An 18,774-nucleotide genomic window follows, 5' to 3' on the forward strand; every position below is an offset into this window, starting at 1 on the left:
TCCACGGATCTCCATCTTTCTGAAAGGAAGTCCCTGACATAGGATGTATGAGGACATTCCTCTGTGAGGACAGACAGCGAAAGAAACCTGTCAAAGGTTCTAACTCTTTCCTACTCTATCCAAAAACAAAACAAGTCAAATGGAATTGGGCTTTAATTACCCCAATACAGGGCACTTACACCCCCTTCCTGCCCAGACCAGCTTTCAGCGCTCTCACAGTTTGAATGACAATTACTCATGCAACACTGTAACCATATGAAACTTGTGTCCTTTTTTTCGCACAAATAGAGCTTTCTTTTGGTGGTATTTAATCACTAGTGGTTTTTTTATTTTTTTGTGCTATAAATAAAAAAAGACTGTACATTTTGTGAAAAAAATGCCTTTTTCTTTGTTTGTGTCATAAAATTTTACTAATTAGTAATTTTTCTTCATAAATTTTGGCAAACATTTATACTGCTACATATCTTTGGTAAAAAATAACCAAAATTAGTGTATATTATTCGGTCTTTGTGAAAGTTATAGAGTCTACAAACTATGGTGCCAATCACTGAAAATTGATCACATCTGATCAGGCCTTCAGTACATCAGGTGAATCTCATTTCTTGAGACACTAACAAGTCAGGAAAGTACAAATACCCCCCAAATCACCCATATTTAGAAAGTAGACATTCCAAGGTATTAAGTTGTAATTTTTTCCCACAATTCTTTGCAAAATGAAGATTTTTTTTTTTTTTTTACAAAATTGTCAAATTATCAGGTTATTTCTCACACACAGCATATGCATACAGCAAATTAGACCCCAAAATACATTCTGCTACTCTTCCCGAGTATGGCGATACCACATGTGTGAGTCTTTTAGGCCCCTTTCACACGGTCGGACCGCCTGTCAATTTTGACGGCAGACCTGAACGGGCACTCCATGCTAGTCTAGGGAGCGGTGACATGTCCGCTGACATCCGACCCCGTCCGATCCGCTAAAAGCAGACGGATGCCTCTACGTTCAGATTCAGATCGGATCGGGTGAGATCTGATGAAAACGGACATGCTGTGTTCGATCTCTCCATAGAAACCAGCGGCGCTCGACAAGCCCCTCCCCGCTCAGTGAGCAGAGAGGGACCTGTCATCCGCCAGCTCAGCGGAGATCAACGGAGAGATCTCCCACTGAGCCGGCGGACTGAGGCGGACTCCGTGGAAGCGGATCCGCCTCATGAAAATGAGGCCTTACACAGCCTGGCCACATAGGACCAACACAACCTTCAGGCGTTCTACGAGCATAAATGACACATCTCATTTCTCAACCACCTATTACACTTTTGAAGGCCCAGGAGCACCAGGACAATGGAATGACCCCATTTTGGAAAGCAAAAACCCCAACATATAATCTATGAGGCATAATGAGTCTTTTGAACGGTTCATTTTTTTTCCAGAAGTTTTTGGAAAATGTGGAAAAAAATGAAAACGCATTTTTTTTTTTTTTACACAAAGTTGTCAATTTATAAGATATTTCTAACACATATCATGTATATAGCAAAAATTACATCCCAAAATACATTCTGCTACTCTTCCCAAGTATGGCGATACCACATGTGTGAGACTTTTACACAGCCTGGCCATATACAGAGGCCCAACATTGAAGTAGTACCTTCAGGAGCAGGTGACAGGTACTCAGGTACTCGGTACTCATATGGACTGTGACAGGTACTCGGGTACTCATATGGACTGTGACAGGTACTTGGGTACTCAGATGAACTGTGACAGGTACTCAGGTACTCAAATGAACTATGACAGGTACTCGGGTACTCAGATGGACTGTGACAGGTACTCGGGTACTCAGATGGACTGTGACAGGTACTCGGGTACTCAGATGGACTGTGACAGGTACTCGGGTACTCTAATGGACTGACAGGTACTTGGGTACTCTGATGGACTGACAGGTACTCATATGGACTGACAGGTACGCAGATGAACTGTGACAGGTACTTTGATGGGTGGTGACAGCTCCTCTTTATTGGGGGGGCAATCAGTGTGATTGGTGTACATTGTAAGCGGTAATGAGATTTTACCTCAATCTCCTTCTCACACACAATCGGTGTGTGAGGAGGAGAACCCGGTAACATCTTGTTACCGCGATTTGTTGACATTTAGTGATCAGTTGTGAAAGGATCACAGCCGATCACGTGGTAAACAGCCGACGGCCAATGGCTGTTTACCAGCGTCGGTGACAAGCAGTGTTCTCGGGAACACGCCGCCAGCCACATGCACGCGCAGCGCGCTTGAGATCGCGCGAATGCGCCGTACAAAGTGGGGCGGTACCACCTGTGATCGCCCGTGACTTCATCACGTCCGATCACGTGGTAAACAGCCATGCCCAATGGCTGTTCACCGCCCTCGGTAGCGAGCAGTGTCTCCGTGACATACCGCCACCGAAGGAACAGGGATGCACGCACACGATCTCGAGCATTCCCTGTTTAAATGGAGGGCCATCATATGACGCCCTCCCAGAACGAGAGACACGCCGCCTGGCCGTCATATGATGGCTGGCGGGCGCCAAGCGGTTAAAGACAGAAGAGCCACTGTTCTGAAACTTTTTAAAAAAAATAAGTTTAAAGCTCCTATCCTTTACAGACAATGAAGCTGCCATCTTGGCCTCTGTTTGATCTGCAGTTTCCATGGTGCTGCACATGTGATCAGTTATGGCACCAGCCATTGGATGGCTTGACAGATTGGTGGAGATAAAAAGCAACTGTGACAGTTATTATTCATTGCATGCCTTAAATGTAACTGTTTCGGGGTACAGTTGAATCAATGGGATTGGCTCAGTTTTATAGAAATGTAGGGAAAAAACACATATTTACTATGATCATCTGCTCCATCTAGTGGCCCAAGGCAATATTTTCCTGATTCATTCTACTCATATGAATGAATAGTGGCGTAGCGTGGGTTGTCAACGCCCAGGGCAAGGCAAGTAATTTGTGCCCCCCCCCTGACCTGCGGACTTGCCTATTTTCAGCTAGCTCCAGTCTGATTACATGATCCCCTGTGTGAGCCGGCGATGGCTGCAGGGGAGAGGAGAGCGTGCTTGACAATGACTGGTAAAGTCTGGAGTGGTGACATCACCTATAGGTTCCATTGTCCCATCTGTTGTTGGCGCTCCCTCCTCTCCCCTGCATACACCACTGGCTCACACAGGGGATAACATGACCAGAAAGCCTGAAAATAGGTGTTCACATCTTTTCTACACAGGTTAGCCATCATATGAGGGGGGATTTTATAATATTTCAGTTAATGGGTGCTGCATATGTCATATTCACACTATAATACTTGTTGCAGCACTGTGCTGACTTGGGATCAATACCCAGTAGGGTTTTGTATTTAACCCTTTTGAAATGTTTCTATATATATTTTGGTATATCTATATATAAACCAATTATATATATATAGAAAAAATTCAAAAAGGTTAAATATAAAACCCTGCTGGGTATCGATCCCAAGTGCACAGTGCTGCAACAAGTATTATAGTGTGAATATGACATATGTAGCTCCCGTTAACTGAAATATTATAAAATAACCCTACTGGGTAGTGAGTCCCAATCACCGGTGCTGCAAGAACACACAATTGTGCAAATATATAAATAAACAAACTAATTTCATATAACAATCAATAAAAAGCATCCAAAAAACATGGCTATGAATCAACATTTTATTGATAATTATATAAAATTTGTTTGTTTATTTATTTATATATTTGCACAATTGTGTGTTTTTGCAACACTGGTGATTTGGATTCACTGAGAGAGACGTTGGTATCAGAGAGACGTTGGTATCAGAGAGACGTTGGTATCAGAGAGATGTTGGGATCAGAGAAACGTTGGGATCAGAGAAACGTTGGGATCAGAGAAAGGTTAGGATCAGAGAGACGGGATCAGAGAAACGTTGGGATCAGAGAGACGTTGGGATCAGAGAGACGTTGAGATCAGAGAGATGTTGGGGACATTGGAGCTGAGGGAAATGGTGAGGGAGGATGAGAGGTGACGAGAGAGACTGCTAGCCCTACCTTCCATGCGTGTCTCTTTTGATCCTTCCAGTGGCTCCCTGGCAGCGTGTGCCTCCTCGCCCATCCTCTAGGTCCCCGGTCAGCCTGTTCTCAGCCTGTTCTCATGTTAGTGCAGAGAGGAAGTTGGAGCAATCCATGCTCTGGAGGTATGGGAGATGCTGCCCCCACCGCTTCTCACCTCTTGGGGGGGCGGGGTCAGGGGGGTGAGGTCAAGGAGGAGGAGGAAGCTGCGGTGGAACTATTCTCCCGGCTCTCAGGGCTATCTGTCCTCGGCTCAGCTCGGCCCCCCCCCGCTGATCACCGCCATGAGGCAGATCCCCCTACTGCTCGCCAGCACCCCAAGAACAGCCACTGTTGCTGGACAACGTGGAATCGTCATAAGTTTAACAAGGGGCTTTTATGCCCGTGCTGAACGGACCACACTCGTGACAGCGCCCCTCTAAATTTTGCGCCCGGGGCGGTGCCTCCCCCCCCCACCCCCCCACGCTACGCCACTGTGAATGAATAACATTTAACCTGTAGAGAAAATAGCCAAATAATATTTTATTTTGCCCCCGTTTGCACATAAAGACTATATATGCAGTTTTTCAGGCTGAAAAATTCTTCAATTTTTTTATTAATAAATGCATCACATAGATAAAGTATAACTAAAGGCAAAACTTTTTTTTTTTAGTTTGGACAGAGTGGAGATGGATTTGAACACCTGCTACCTCTACGCCTGTTAGGAAGATTCACCTTCTCTATTTGTCCTGTTTTCTATTATCATCAAAAGTGAAAGTAAATAAAAATCCCAAATTTTGGGTGGTCCCAGGACAGAAACAGAGGAGACATCTTACAATCAATACACTAGTTCTGATGACCTAGGGGGCCTCAATGGATTCCCTTAATTTGCAGAGATTTCCTATCACTTCCTGTTTTGGCTATAGAACAGGAAGTGAAGGTAAATCTCCCTAAAAAGTTTTGCCTATTGTTCTATTTCAAACTTCTCTGATAGAGAAGGTTCATAGAAGAACCTTCATTCTTTTCTCCGAAGCCAGTCAAAACTATCTGTTGGTCCCTTAGATGTCTATGGGAATTTCCCCAACAGCTGTCCAATCCAAGAAGGGGATGTATGCCATAAATTAGATTGTACACTGTCACGATCTAAAAGCTTTCAAGGCCTTAGAACTATGCCAACCTGACATCAGGAGGCCCCAGGAAAATAGCGATACCACTTGGGTACCACTTCTCCCCGTTTTCCTTTTATGAATTTTACAGAATTGACCTTCCTTCCTGATTTTGGACATCACTCTTTCCTAGTGCATTCTCCAGAAACAAATCCCCAAAAACTGCAACCACCCCACAATTTAGGAACAGTTGATGACTAGGGGCATTGGATTATCTGAGTCATTTTTTTTCCTTCTAGGGTAGACCACCTATAGAAGTTGTGTACAGGGCATGCTGAAACTTGTAGTTCACCAACAGTTGACTCTTAAAGGGTTAACCGAAAGCGATGTCACACCATTGAGATGATTTTAACCAGCCATGGTGAAGAATTTGAGTGCAAGAAACCAACAGACCCCAGTTTGTCGTGTGTATTTCATCACATAAGGAGGGTGGGGGGATATATGGACTTATTTGAACAATGAGCTCATTTAGCTGTCTAGAGGAGAAGAAAGAGAAGAAGGGAAAAGGGCAAGAAATGAAGTGTATTTTAATGTTTGTTGGTCCAGTACACCGATGTAATTAGTTTGGTATGTGCCTACAGATGGAACTTGCGGTCAGAAAAGGAAAGAGGGGGGGGGGTGGAATTCTGTCTTAGTACTTAGACTTTATAATGTCCTACAACTACCTGCATCAACTGATCTTTTTCTTTCTTTTTTTTTTGCCTTTTTTTTTTCTGTGGTCCCTTTGCAGTGGCTCTAGCCTTAGCTACTGTTGATAACCCGTCTTGTTGCCTACAAAGGATAATGTTCCACTGAGTTTTCACTTTAAAGTGATCTACAGCTTCACAGCACTTCCTGTTTATTTATATTTTTTTTCACCATTCTACAACCCCCGCTTCCCTCAAACAGCCAGAAACACTCTGCAATACTGCAAGGAGGCTGCAAACTGACTCCGGACTCTTCTGCCTGCTCTCAGTAAGTGTTGGAGGAGCATCACTTTTCATAGTGTGCGCCCCTCCTCAGCTTCAAAACATTGCTCCTACTTTCCCTTTTATTCCTGCAGATCTCCGGCTGGATGAGGGAATTTTAAATCCCTGGCTTCTTTGCCCCAGTCTTAGTGGCTGAATTCTAAGGGTTGCCCATGATTTAAGCAGGGTGATGGCTTTTATAGGCTGTTGCAAGGCATGCCTTTTAAGCATTGGCACCACGCGTGGCTAGTTCTGAACAGTAGAAATAAGTCACTGTGTCTTTTCTTTCTTTTTTTTTTTTTTCTTTCTGCTCTGCAAGATTCACATTCCCTACCACCGCGACATAGATAAAGACTGAACCACATTGTGATTTTTCTTTATTTGTGTATTCACTTTTAATAGTGGCCTCCACGTTCATTGGTTTTAGGGAGCTCTAAGATTTGTGGGTTATGTATTGGAGATGTATTTTATTTTCATTGTTTTTCAAAGGATCTATCTATCTATCTATCTATCTATCTATCTATCTATCTATCTATCTATCTATCTATCTATCTATCATGCATATAGCCATAGATAGCTATATAACATAAATATATACATTTGGAGTGGGATAGATAGATAGATAGATAGATAGATAGATAGATAGATAGATAGATAGATAGATAGATAGATAGATAGATAGATAGATAGATAGATAATCGTTCTTTTGATATATCCATCTTGATATTTAACTAGGTAGATACATACATATGGAGTGATAAATATTTTAATAGATAAGATAGTTTTTCGATAGATACACAAAAGATAGAAAGATATGGACGAATAGATAGACAGATAGATAGTTATTCGAATCTATCTATCTATCTGTCTATCTATTCGTACATATCTATCTTTCTCTATGTATCTATTGAAAAACGATATTATATATTAATATATCTATCACTCCGTATGTATCTACCTAGCTAAATATCGTAATGGATATATCAAAAGAACTATCTATCTATCTATCTATCTATCTATCTATCTATCTATCTATCTATCTATCTATCTATCTATCTATCTATCTATCTATCTATCTATCTATCTATCTATCTGTCCCACTCCAAATGTATATATTTATCTGATTAGTTATATTACTATTTATGTCTGGCTATATGATAGATAGATAGATAGATAGATAGATAGATAGATAGATAGATAGATAGATAGATAGATAGATAGATAGATAGATAGATAGTTCTTTTGATATATCCATTACGATATTTAGCTAGGTAGATACATACAGAGTGATAGATATATTAATATATAATATCGTTTTTCAATAGATACATAGAGAAAGATAGATATGTACGAATAGATAGATAGATAGGAAGTGATAGATACAGATAGATAGATAGGAAGAACTATTTATCACTATATATAGCTAGTCAGATAAATACATAAACTTGGAGTGAGATAGATAGATAGATAGATAGATAGATAGATAGATAGATAGATAGATAGATAGATAGATAGATAGATAGATAGATAGATAGATAGATAGATAGATAGATAGATAGATAGATAGATAGATAGATAGTCCTATCAGAAAAAAGGAAGGTGGATAGGTGAATAGAGATGGAAGGATATGAATTTTCTATATGTATCATTTGTTTTTTGTACAATGTGTGCACAATAGAATTGTTGTATTATTAGTATCATTCCATCATTATTTCCATGTGTGATTCTTTTTTGTTCTTTGTGACACGATATTTAAAGCCAGTCATGGAGCTGTGTGAGGAATCTGTACAGCTAGACTAGAATGTAGAGTACTCTTGGGAAATCACTCTTTTATAAAATCTATTACAGTCTAAGCCTTTAGGTTCATATTCGTCTACTTTATGCCGGCATTCCGCTTTACATTGTTGTGTCTGCGTTCTGCAACTTGACTTTATGTTTTTTTTTTTTTTCTTTCTCTCTCCTTCTTTTTTCTGTTCTTGTGTACTTAAATGCTGAAGATTTAAAGCTTCTTTTGCACAATGGTGTGAGAGGGATCAAACTGGGAGCTTATGTTCACCTCAAGAGCCGCACAGCACAGAGGGAAAGCCAGAAAGAAAAAGAGATTGGAATAGCAGCGTTGTAATGCTGGAAAACTGGTTGTGTTTTTTACAGGGGGAGAGAAAAAAAAAGCGGTGTTTGCTCCTGTACCTTAAGGACAATTTGTTTAACAGTAGGAGTAATTGCATAGGGAAAATGGAAAGAGTGACTGAAGGTATTTACTGGGATGTTAGTGTAGGTGTGGGGCAAAACCAGCTCTGCCGGAGCACCAGGGCGCTTTTCTTTATATATTAAGTTTTGCTTCTTTTCATCCTCTTATTTTATTTGTCTGACCCCTTGCATTCTGAGGCCTCCTTGCTTTTTTATTTCTACATTTCTGGAAGGTAAATGCAGTTATGTGTCAGTGGGAGAAAAAAAAACAAATAGCTTTAAAATGAATAATCCAGCCTGGGCTGTGTGTGGCTTCAACTATAGAAGTGACTCACTGACTTCAGAAAGTAATAAAATACTTTTTATATCATACAAGCCGTATGTCATGTGTCTACTTCGCCTTCTCTCAACTTCGAAAAGTCTATCTATCTATCTATCTATCTATCTATCTATCTATCTATCTATCTATCTATCTATCTATCTATCTATCTATCTCCTTGCTCCCCTTTTCCTCTAAACTCCTTGAACTCCTGGTTTACAACCGAGTGACCACCTCATTAAGAATAACCTTCTTGATCCCCTTCAATCTGGATTTCGCCCTCAACACTCCACAGAAACTGCTCTTTTAAAACTCACAAATGACCTACTAACTGCAAAAACCAATGGACACTATTCTGTACTCCTACTTCTGGACCTTTCAGCTGCCTTTGACACGGTTGACCACCCCGTCCTCCTCAAAAAACTTTCCTCCCTTGGTGTCCGTGACTGTGCTCTTCAGTGGCTCTCATCCTACCTATCCCAACGCACCTTCAGTGTCACTAACAATTCTACTGCCTCCACTCATCTTCCCTTCTCTGTCGGGGTCCCCCAAGGTTCTGTTCTTGGACCTCTTTTATGTCATGTGTCAACTTTGCCTTCCCTCGACTTCGAAAAGTCAGTCAGTCTATCTATCTATCTATCTATCTATCTATCTATCTATCTATCTATCTATCTATCTATCTATCTATCTATCTATCTATCTATTATTAAAACATGGATGGTGTCAGTATAGTAGTGGACTTGTCAGTAAGGCAGAGGTTGGTGTCAGTAGTCTTTTGTTTTGTATTATTTAATTTTTGTATTATTTTTTACAATTTTTTTTTTTTTAGGAGCCCCATTGGTGGGCTTTAATTAAATATCAGCAGGGGGAATCTGCGCTGCATGGGGTGATTAGGGGTGTGCCCAGGCACATTCAGCACACCCCCTGCGCATGCCTATGCATCAATCCATTTCCCCATCTCTCCATCTGTCTATCTCTCCATCAGTGGCAGCTGGTGATAACATTTATTTTTGGGGGGGGGCGCAAACAAACCCCTCCAGGTCCTTACCTGCAAACTGAGCTCCCCAGCTCCCCTTATGGACCATACACCACTGCTTTTTATCTATCTATTACTAAAAATAAACTGTATATACATACTGTATAAAAGATATATCAATAGTAAGGTATTATTATTATTATACAGGATTTATATAGCGCCGACAGTTTACGCATCGCTTTACAACATTAGGGCAGACAGTACAATTACAATACAATTCGATACAGGGGGGAATCAGAGAGCCCTGCTCGTTAGAGCTTACAATCTCTGAGGGAGGGTTAAGTTAAACAAAAGGGTAATAGCTGTGGGGGATGAGCTAATGGAGAAGATAGTGCAGTTATTAGATGGAGGCAGGATAGGCTTCTCTGAAGAGGAAAGTTTTCAGGGATCGCCTAAAAGTGGATAAATTTGGAGTCAGTCTGACAGATTGGGGTAGCGAATTCTAGAGGATGGGCGAGGCTCAGGAGAAGTCCTGGAGGCGGATATGAGAGGAGGTGATGAGGGAGCTAGAGAGCAGGAGGTCTTGGGAGGATCGAAGAGGGCGATTAGGTTGGTATTTTGAGACTAGGCTAGTGATGTAGCTTGGGGCAGAGTTGTGGATGGCTTTGTAACTTATTTTTAGTATTTTGAATTTAATTTGTTGGGCAACTGGCAGCCAATGGAGGGATTGGCAGAGAGGGGTAGCAGACACTGAGCGGTTTGTAAGGTGGATGAGTCTGGCAGCAGCATTCATGATGGACTGAAGGGGGGATAGTCTATTTAAAGGTAAGCCAATGAGGAGGGAGTTGCAGTAGTCAAGGCGAGAGATAACCGGGAAGTGAATCAGGAGCTTTTGATGTTGCGGAGGTTGAGGCGGCAAGCTTTGGAAAGTGATTGGATGTGGGGCCGAAAGGAGAGTTCAGAGTCCGGGATAACACCTAGCACACTGACATGTGGGGATGGGTGGATGGTTGTGCCATTGCTCTTGACAGATAAGTCAGGGGAAGAGGCACGTGGGGGAGGAAATATTATAAGTTTGGTTTTGGACAAGTTGAGTTTGAGGAAGTGGTGTGACATCCATACAGATATGTCTGTTAGTAAGTTAGTGATGTGTGAGGAGACTGATGGAGTGAGTTGAGGGGTGGAGAGATAGATTTGTGTGTGTCATCAGCGTAGAAATTATATTGAAAGCTGTGAGAGGCTGACCCAGGGAAGAGGTGTAGATTGAAAATAAAAGAGGTCCAAGAACAGAACCTTGGGGGACCTTGACAGAAAAGGGAAGATGAGTGGTGGAAGTAGAATTGTTAGTGACACTGAAGGTACTTTGGGATAGGTAGGATGAGAGCCACTGAAGAGCACAGTCACAGAGACCAAGGGAGTAAAGTTTTTTGAGGAGGACGGGGTGGTCAACCGTTTCAAAGGCAGCTGAAAGGTCCAGAAGTAGGAGTACAGAATAGTGTCCGTTGGTTTTTGCAGTTAGTAGGTCATTTGTGAGTTTTAAAAGAGCAGTTTCTGTGGAATGTTGAGGGCGAAATCTAGATTGAAGGGGATCAAGAAGGTTATTCTTAATGAGGTGGTCACTCAGTTGGTGTAAACCAGGAGTTCAAGGAGTTTAGAGAGTTTAAAAGGGGAGCAAGGAGATAGGGCATAGGTTGTTAAGATTGGTGGGGTCCAAGGATGGCTTTTTAAGTATAGGGGTGACCAGTGCATGTTTTAGAGCATTGGGGAAAATGCCAGAGGTGAGGGAGAGATTGAAGATGTGAGTTAGAGAGTGTAGGATAGAGTCAGAGGGCGACCGTAGTGTTTGAGAGGAAATAGGGTCCAGGGGGCAGGTGGTTAGGTGGGCGTTAGAAAGGAGTTTAGCAACTTCGTCTGTAGTAGCAGATTTGAATAAGGGGAGTGTCAATTGTATCTGTTGATATGGGGGTCTTAACTGGGAGAGATACCTGTAGAGTGGAGATTTCATCACGGATTGTATCAGTCTTGTTTTTGAAGTGATTAGCGATCTCCTGGGCAGTGAGTGAGTCAGTGGGTGGAGGCGGTGGAGGACGAAGTAGAGAGTTGAAGGTAGAGAAAAGTTTACGGGGCCCGGATGAGAAGGTGTTAATAAGAGTTGTAAAATAGGTCTGCTTGGCAGTGTGGAGGAAAGAATAGTATTTTTGGATAAGGTAGATAATCAAAAAAAAAAAAAGAAAATGGAAGGATAAGACTGATGGCTAGATTTTAGTCTTATAGCTATTGTCTGTCTATCTGTTTTTTCTATCTATCTATCTATCTATCTATCTATCTATCTATCTATCTATCTATCTATCTATCTACACTGAGCAAAATTATAAACGCAACACTTCTGTGTTTGCCCCTTTTTATCATGATCTGAACGCAAAGATCTATGATTTTTTCTATTTCTCTCAAATATTGTTCACAAATCTGTCTAAATCTGTGTTGGTGAGCACTTCTCCTTCGCCGAGATAATCCATCCACCTCACAGGTGTGGCATATGAAGATGGTGATTAGACAACATGATTATTGCACAGGTGTGCCTTAGGCTGGCCATAATAAAAGGCCATTCTAAAATGTGCAGCCACAAAACCACCACCAAATCCAAATGTACGTCTTTCCTTCTGCCCTGACTCATGTATCTGTCTGTGTTACCTCTATGGAAGCTGGGATGATTGTCACCTAATGATAGTTATTTCGCTATAGATAAACTGCAGTCTCTGCAGACACTCCTGATCTTGAACTGATTTTTGGGGAAAATTGATTGGTTAGGATTGGTTATCCCCATTTGATTTCTGCTGATTCCATTAGGGAGGGTCTGCTCACTGCATAATTCTTCACATTGTGGCCAATAATTTATGTATGTTTATGGAAAGATTTTCGCAAGAAAAACGTCTCATGGATCTGATCAGCCGATCTGCCATCTCTTGACTTTGCTGTCCGGATACAGCACAATATTCACATGTGTTGCAGTTCATTCCAGAAAGAGTTTGAAATATTATTTAGAATGATGGGAGATCTTATGCAATCCATGAAAGTAGCGGGGCTTTCACTGTGCACACACACTGCACACAAATTTGCACTATCATAGGTAATAGTTTTGGCAAGTAATCTATAATTGCTCCACGTTTCATGTTAGGCTGATGTCACTATGGCACAACTCTGCTGCTGGCAACACATCGTCACCTGGGAGAGCCTTCTACTTACCTGTGAAATCGTTCCGTTGCTGAGCCCAAATGCTGCTAAATCCCCCTCACTAGTAATGGCACATCTTGCTGGCGTGACTCCTTAGAGATGCCATTCTCAAGCAGGGTTCCTTCAAAGGTTGCTAGGGGTTCCGTGAGTTGTAGTTGATTGATCCTTCATCTGATGGTGCCTAGATAGTTCCTTGCTAGCAGGCTAGTGAGATGTCCTGTCACTAGTGAAGGCGATTCAACAGCATTTGAGGCCAGCAAGGGAGCAATTCCCAAAGGCAGCCATTCTCAATCAGGGTTCCTCCAGAGGTTGTTAGGGGTTCCTTGAGTTGTGGTTGATTGACAAATATGATGGTGCATGCATAGTTCCAGGGCCATTAATTAGCAAAACCAACAGCATGACGCCAATGATTTCTTTAACAGGTGCTGTTTCTTTCTGGTAACCTGTTAGGTACCCACAGGAGGATTGCCTGTCTGTTGTGAGAAGCCTAAGGCCCCTTTGCCGCGTTTCGGATCTGTTTATCTCAGCAGGGGATCTGTCTGCTGATTCCCTGCTGAGCTGAGCGGAGCAGGCGGATGACAGGTCCGTGTCTGCTCTGCTTATGCAGAGAGAATATGGACACAGCCCGCTCTGACCTATGGGCAGTCAGCTGTCCGTTTACACCCGACTGCCCTGCAATCCGATCCATTCAGATGGAGGGGAATGGATCCGGTTCTGTTTGTTTTTGCTGGATCAGATTGGAGGTAGGCAGGTGTAAACAGGCACAAGTCCATTTAAATCCACAGCTTCTTTCAAGAGAATGGAGGGCCTGAGTTCTCCGAATGTTTTTGTCCTCGCATTACTTTGCTTGAGCTCACATCTAAGGCGGGTCATAGATGGTGCATTTTTCTTTCCTCGCTTGAAAAAAAAAATTGCTTGACTGAATCCTTCCCATGGAGTTATTGTGTTCTCCCTGCGGTGGAAGCCGTCTCTGCCGGGAGAACACAATGATTATTGCTAGCGGGTAAAAAATCCAACAGGCTGGTTGTACCCAAGTCAATCAATGGATCAACTAGGGTACAATTAGCCTGCCCATTGATGGTTTGAATCTCAACCATTACCTGCTGAAGAGGCCAAGATTCAAACCATCTTTGGCTGGCTTAAGTCTCAGTACCTCTTGGATGCTTTTTTTCTTCATTGGAGACCACTTTGTGGGCTGCATTGTTCCCAATGCCTACCAATGTAAGCAGCATTTTTCCCTTTTGACCCCAAATGTTTTGTTTTGGCAGAGGTTATTTGAGACCTGAAATTTATTTCAAGGGTTCCTTTGGGAAAACAAACCTTAACAAAAGCTGCCCTTGAGACTGGCAGCAGTCTCTTAGCGATCCTGACGCTGCATCTAAATCGCCGGGGTGACATCAGCCTTGCGCTCACCTACTGTCTGTGACTTGCCTATGGTTATAGGTAAACCCACTTGGCTCAGTTGCAGCTGCGCAGACACGTTAGTCATTACTCATTCACTACAGCTTAAACTATATACAGTGCAAGTCAACTGGCAGGCTGGGGAAACTAATAATAGAATTCTTTTGTCTTGCAAGGTGGATGTCATGTGTCTGCTTTTCTAATCTGCTGCTTTTAAACATGACCTCCAGACAACATGGAACAAAAACTTAAGCTGCAGACTTACAGTAGAATTACACGGATTACTGGATCTACCCGTCTCAATTAGCTCGATTTACAATATTACACATTGTAGCTATTTCTGACTCGGAATAATTGCCGTATAATTTCCTGTATTTAACCGATCGTGCAGGAAAGCTTGAGAGATGGAATGATGTCATGTGCTGGGGGGGAGGGGTCCTGTCCTGGGTTACGTGGGCAAGGAAGGGGTTAATTATACAGTGTGCAATGAGGAGAACAGAAGGTACCCCCTGCCTCCCGGACTGGAAGTGGTTTATATAGCAGAGGAACTTGAGTTCTGGCTTTCTGAGTAACTTTGTGGCCACGCGATAACATCATTGACGATCTGCATGATGTTAACACGATAATATTGTCTCTTTGGGGTTAAAGGGGTAATTTGTTGGGTTTCAAGCAAGCCAGAGATATAACAGGTCCTCAAATCCACTGTGTATTTCTGTTGTATTAATATTGCAGTGAAAAAAATCTACAGCATTGAGTAATAAAAATCTACAGAAAAGAGTGATCTGTTTTAGTTTTAAAATTTTTTTTTTTTTTTTTACATGGATCATGTACACTATGCAGGGGGGAGCATGTCTGGAAAAAGCAATTTTCAATTGTGGCCATCAGAATGAACGGGGTCTTTTTATGGAAAATTTGCTGTAGGCAATCCTATAATGTGTGTGGTATGTGTATGTCCTAGGATCATCAGCTCCTTCTAGTGGCCATAATTCTCAATTTTTCTGATTACAGTAATTCAGGAAAGTACCACATTATGGACACTAGGTGGAGGTGCCGATTATAGGAAATGCACATATTAGACACATTACAGGGATTACTCTTGATGGCTGTGTAAGTGCTGAGGCTTTCGCACAGCCCAATTTTTTTTTTTATTTTTTTTTTTTAAATACACTCAAAATGTACTGTATATCCAGGCATTACCCAGACTTACCCCCAAACCTCCCTCTTCCTTTCTAGAGGATGTACAAGTATTATTTTTATTATCTTGTTCCAGGTAAGGCAAACACCTTTTGTTATTCATCACCAAGACATGTGACATTTTTTCCGGGAGCAGGGATCAGCAGTTTTCTCTAGTTTTCCTCTTGAGGTAGGTTTTCCCACCCCAGAACTACATCTCCCAAGAGCCATTTTTCTACACACAGTGTATAGGTGGGCTCTTGAGGGTCAAGGGAGGAACATTGTTTTGCTGGTAAAGCAATCAATGTATGCATGTGGAGGGAGACAATGAGGGGCAGGGATAGGCACAGGTCAGCAGGTAATGCTGAGATTGCTAGTGGGAATTTCAATGCAGCGAGGCACTGTGTTGTCAGCCCAAACAGGAAGTAAGAAGCACACTGGATTTCTGGCAGATCAATGGATATTTTCAAGATATTTAAGGGAAATGCCGGAATGAAATCCAGGAATATGTGCATGTATTGAAGAGATGCACTGAATGTCTTTTTGGTTTTTGGTTTTTTGCCATGACATGCACTTTAAAATCCAAATCTTCCCAAAACCTACTTTTTGTGGGTGGAGACTTGTGAATCCCGTTACCTGCTATCTGTCCTTTTTTATGTCTTTATTCTGGAAGTAAAATTTCACTGCTGCAAGAATTCTTAATTACTGGCAAAAAGAAAAAGGAAATTCCATCACCTGTGTCCAAACCAGGGTTTCAGAAGATGGAAGGTCCAAATGATGATGTAATAGAATGAAAAATACTTTTGGAAGAAATATTTAAAGACACACTTATAGGTTCAACCAGAAGCACATTTGAGAGAGTGACAATGCAAGGGCACAGTTTGGAACCAGGGACAGAGCGTTTTTACCCTATAACAGGAAATATCTCAACAATGACTTTTATGGCAGGTTTACCAGGTGTTTAACCGCTTCCCGCTGATCTGGTGCATATATGTGGCCTCTTGGTGGGGGGGCTTTAACGCCAAGTGGCTGCATATATGTGGCCCTAGATAAACACTTTACTATGCTGAGAGTGGGCTCCCTGCACACTCCCTGCTCATTAACAAACAGGTACTAGAAAGCTCACAATTTGACCATTGCCAATCACAGCTGTCACGTAATCGGAATGCCTGCCTCCGCCTCCCAGGATCTAGATCCACTTAAAGGGCAGGAGCGGTGGCTGGTATTTTTTTTGGGGGGGGGGGTTGGCGGATTGTTTGCCACCACCCCCCCAAAAAAAAACAATAGCTGCCACTGCTCCCGACCCTTTAAGTGGATCCCGGATGGCAGACCCCCAACAAACCCCCCCCCCACGGTCAGACAGGGTCACGGTCGGTGAGTCAGTCTGGGCCCCACACTTACACCATCTCGCGGACAGCGTGGTGGGTGGGCAGCGGTGGCTTCTCTCTCTCCAGGCTTCGGGCTGCTTGTTTTCTGCTCGGTTTCCCTGCGCGTGTCTTCTCCCTCCTCTCCACCGTGCATCTCCTGCCAGCCAATCAGATTGGATCTCTTTTTGGCCAATCGGGTGACAGGTCTCATGACCCGCTATCTGATTGGCCTGTAGGAGATTCAGTGTTACAATAGCGAATATCTGTTTGCTATTTTAACAACTGGGTGGGCTCGGAGCCCGAGACCACCCTTTTTTGATACCTATTAGAGCCTCTGACTCTAATCACATGCTTCAAAAAAGGTTCCCCCCCCATTGGAGTCCATGCATCCGGCGCCCCTGTATGTAGATGCATGGATAGGGAGGCGGCGCTCGTGCTCCCCTAGTGGACGGGACGTCACTAGTCGGGAGGCGGCGGTGGGAAGGGGTTCATAACAGCTGCCTATTTAATAACATAGAAGAGAATTTTTGAAGTTCAATAACACGTTAATGATTTTATGACTGCATTTAACTTTATGGTTTGTAGTATTTTAGTTTTCAGTTGGGTTTAATGCAGGACATGTAGGATGTCAGTTACACCACATTCACATGCATGGCTGGGGGTGGCCATCGGGAAGAGCCAGACATACCAGATTTTAATGTTAATAAAGCTTACCTTTCCTTTTCAATCTGCAGCCACTCTAATTTTCTGTAAAATTCTATTCAAAATGGCAGTCTGGGGGCGTTGTGTATGAAATGCCCCAGCACTGGAATTTCCTGCTTGTGTGATTGGCTGACTGATTTTCCCAAATGTCTGCACTTACATATAAGTCAAATTTTAGGCAATAGGAATTTCAGCTTTGGTGAAATACTCCTCAAAGGTTAAATACTTCTAAGTGGGATGCAACTCTTCTCAGAACACTAAAGCCCCGTACACACGGGCAGAATGTCGGGAGACATTTGCCGGTAGTAAAAATACCAGCCGACATTCTGGAGGGGCGCTGGCTGAGGACGCATACACTCGGGCAAAATGTCGGGAGACATTTGCCGGTACTAAAAATACCGGCCGACATTCTGCCCTTGTTTATGTATAGGGCCGGATTCTGTCGGACGTGCATGCTGGAAAACCAGCAGCCGACCGACTCCCCGATCAGCACTTTCAGCCAATAGCAGAGAACACTGATCAGAGTAAAAAGTTTACAATCTGCTAAAAAGTTTGTTTTAAATTGTCACAGATCATCCAGAGGGTGATGTCTTTTTCTCAAAAAAAAAGAAAGTGAAATTACAGTTTAAAGCCAATTTGATCAGTAGCCTAGTGAACGAATAGTGTTTACACAACAACAATTCTGAATACGTAAAACAGGGTAAAACATTTAACCTGACATTTTATGGTGTTGATTGTAGGGCGCTACCCTCTGGAAGGAGATAATGTACTAAAGTACAGAGCTGAATAGTCCTATAATTTAGTCTAGTTTGGACTTTGTTGACTCAACTGCTGATAACAAAAGTAAAAATGATGGGCCTCATGAATGTCTGAAAGGACTTAAAGTGGTTGTAAAGGCAGAAGGTTTTTTTTACCCGCTGATTGGCTCCCGCTGTGTCCAATCACAGCAGGAGCGGGTCACTGGTGACGCATAAGCGCCCCAGACCCAGTGCATGGAATCATGCACCTGCCACAGTATATCTGCGTGGGGCGGTCCAGAAGGTTTTAAAGATGAACCCCAGGAAGTTAACAGCGGCACAAATTAATGTGGCTTGGTATTTATTATTAGACCATTAAATGCATTTTTTTTTAAATACACGCAATATACAGGTAAAAGCCAGTAAATTAGAATATTTTGAAAAACTTGATTTATTTCAGTAATTGCATTCAAAAGGTGTAACTTGTACATTATATTTATTCATTGCACACAGA

At 42.4% G+C, this 18,774-nt stretch overlaps 1 protein-coding gene across 20 annotated transcripts in view; it reads left to right on the forward strand.

Annotated features, from left to right (window-relative positions):
- Positions 1 to 18,774, forward strand: part of FOXP1 (forkhead box P1) — a 1,122,086-nt gene that overhangs the window by 829,951 nt on the left and 273,361 nt on the right. The window contains exon 1 of one of the 20 annotated variants that reach the window (XM_073592075.1): positions 6,158 to 6,174. The exons of the other annotated variants lie outside the window; for them this stretch is intronic. The gene's annotated coding sequence lies outside the window, so the exon portion shown is untranslated. Of the gene's footprint in view, positions 1 to 6,157; positions 6,175 to 18,774 lie in introns of those variants that run through there. 20 annotated transcript variants of the gene reach the window in all.

The sequence above is a fragment of the Aquarana catesbeiana genome, linkage group LG07 (genome assembly GCF_042186555.1).
Source record: "Aquarana catesbeiana isolate 2022-GZ linkage group LG07, ASM4218655v1, whole genome shotgun sequence".
NCBI classification, from domain to species: Eukaryota; Metazoa; Chordata; class Amphibia; order Anura; family Ranidae; genus Aquarana; species Aquarana catesbeiana.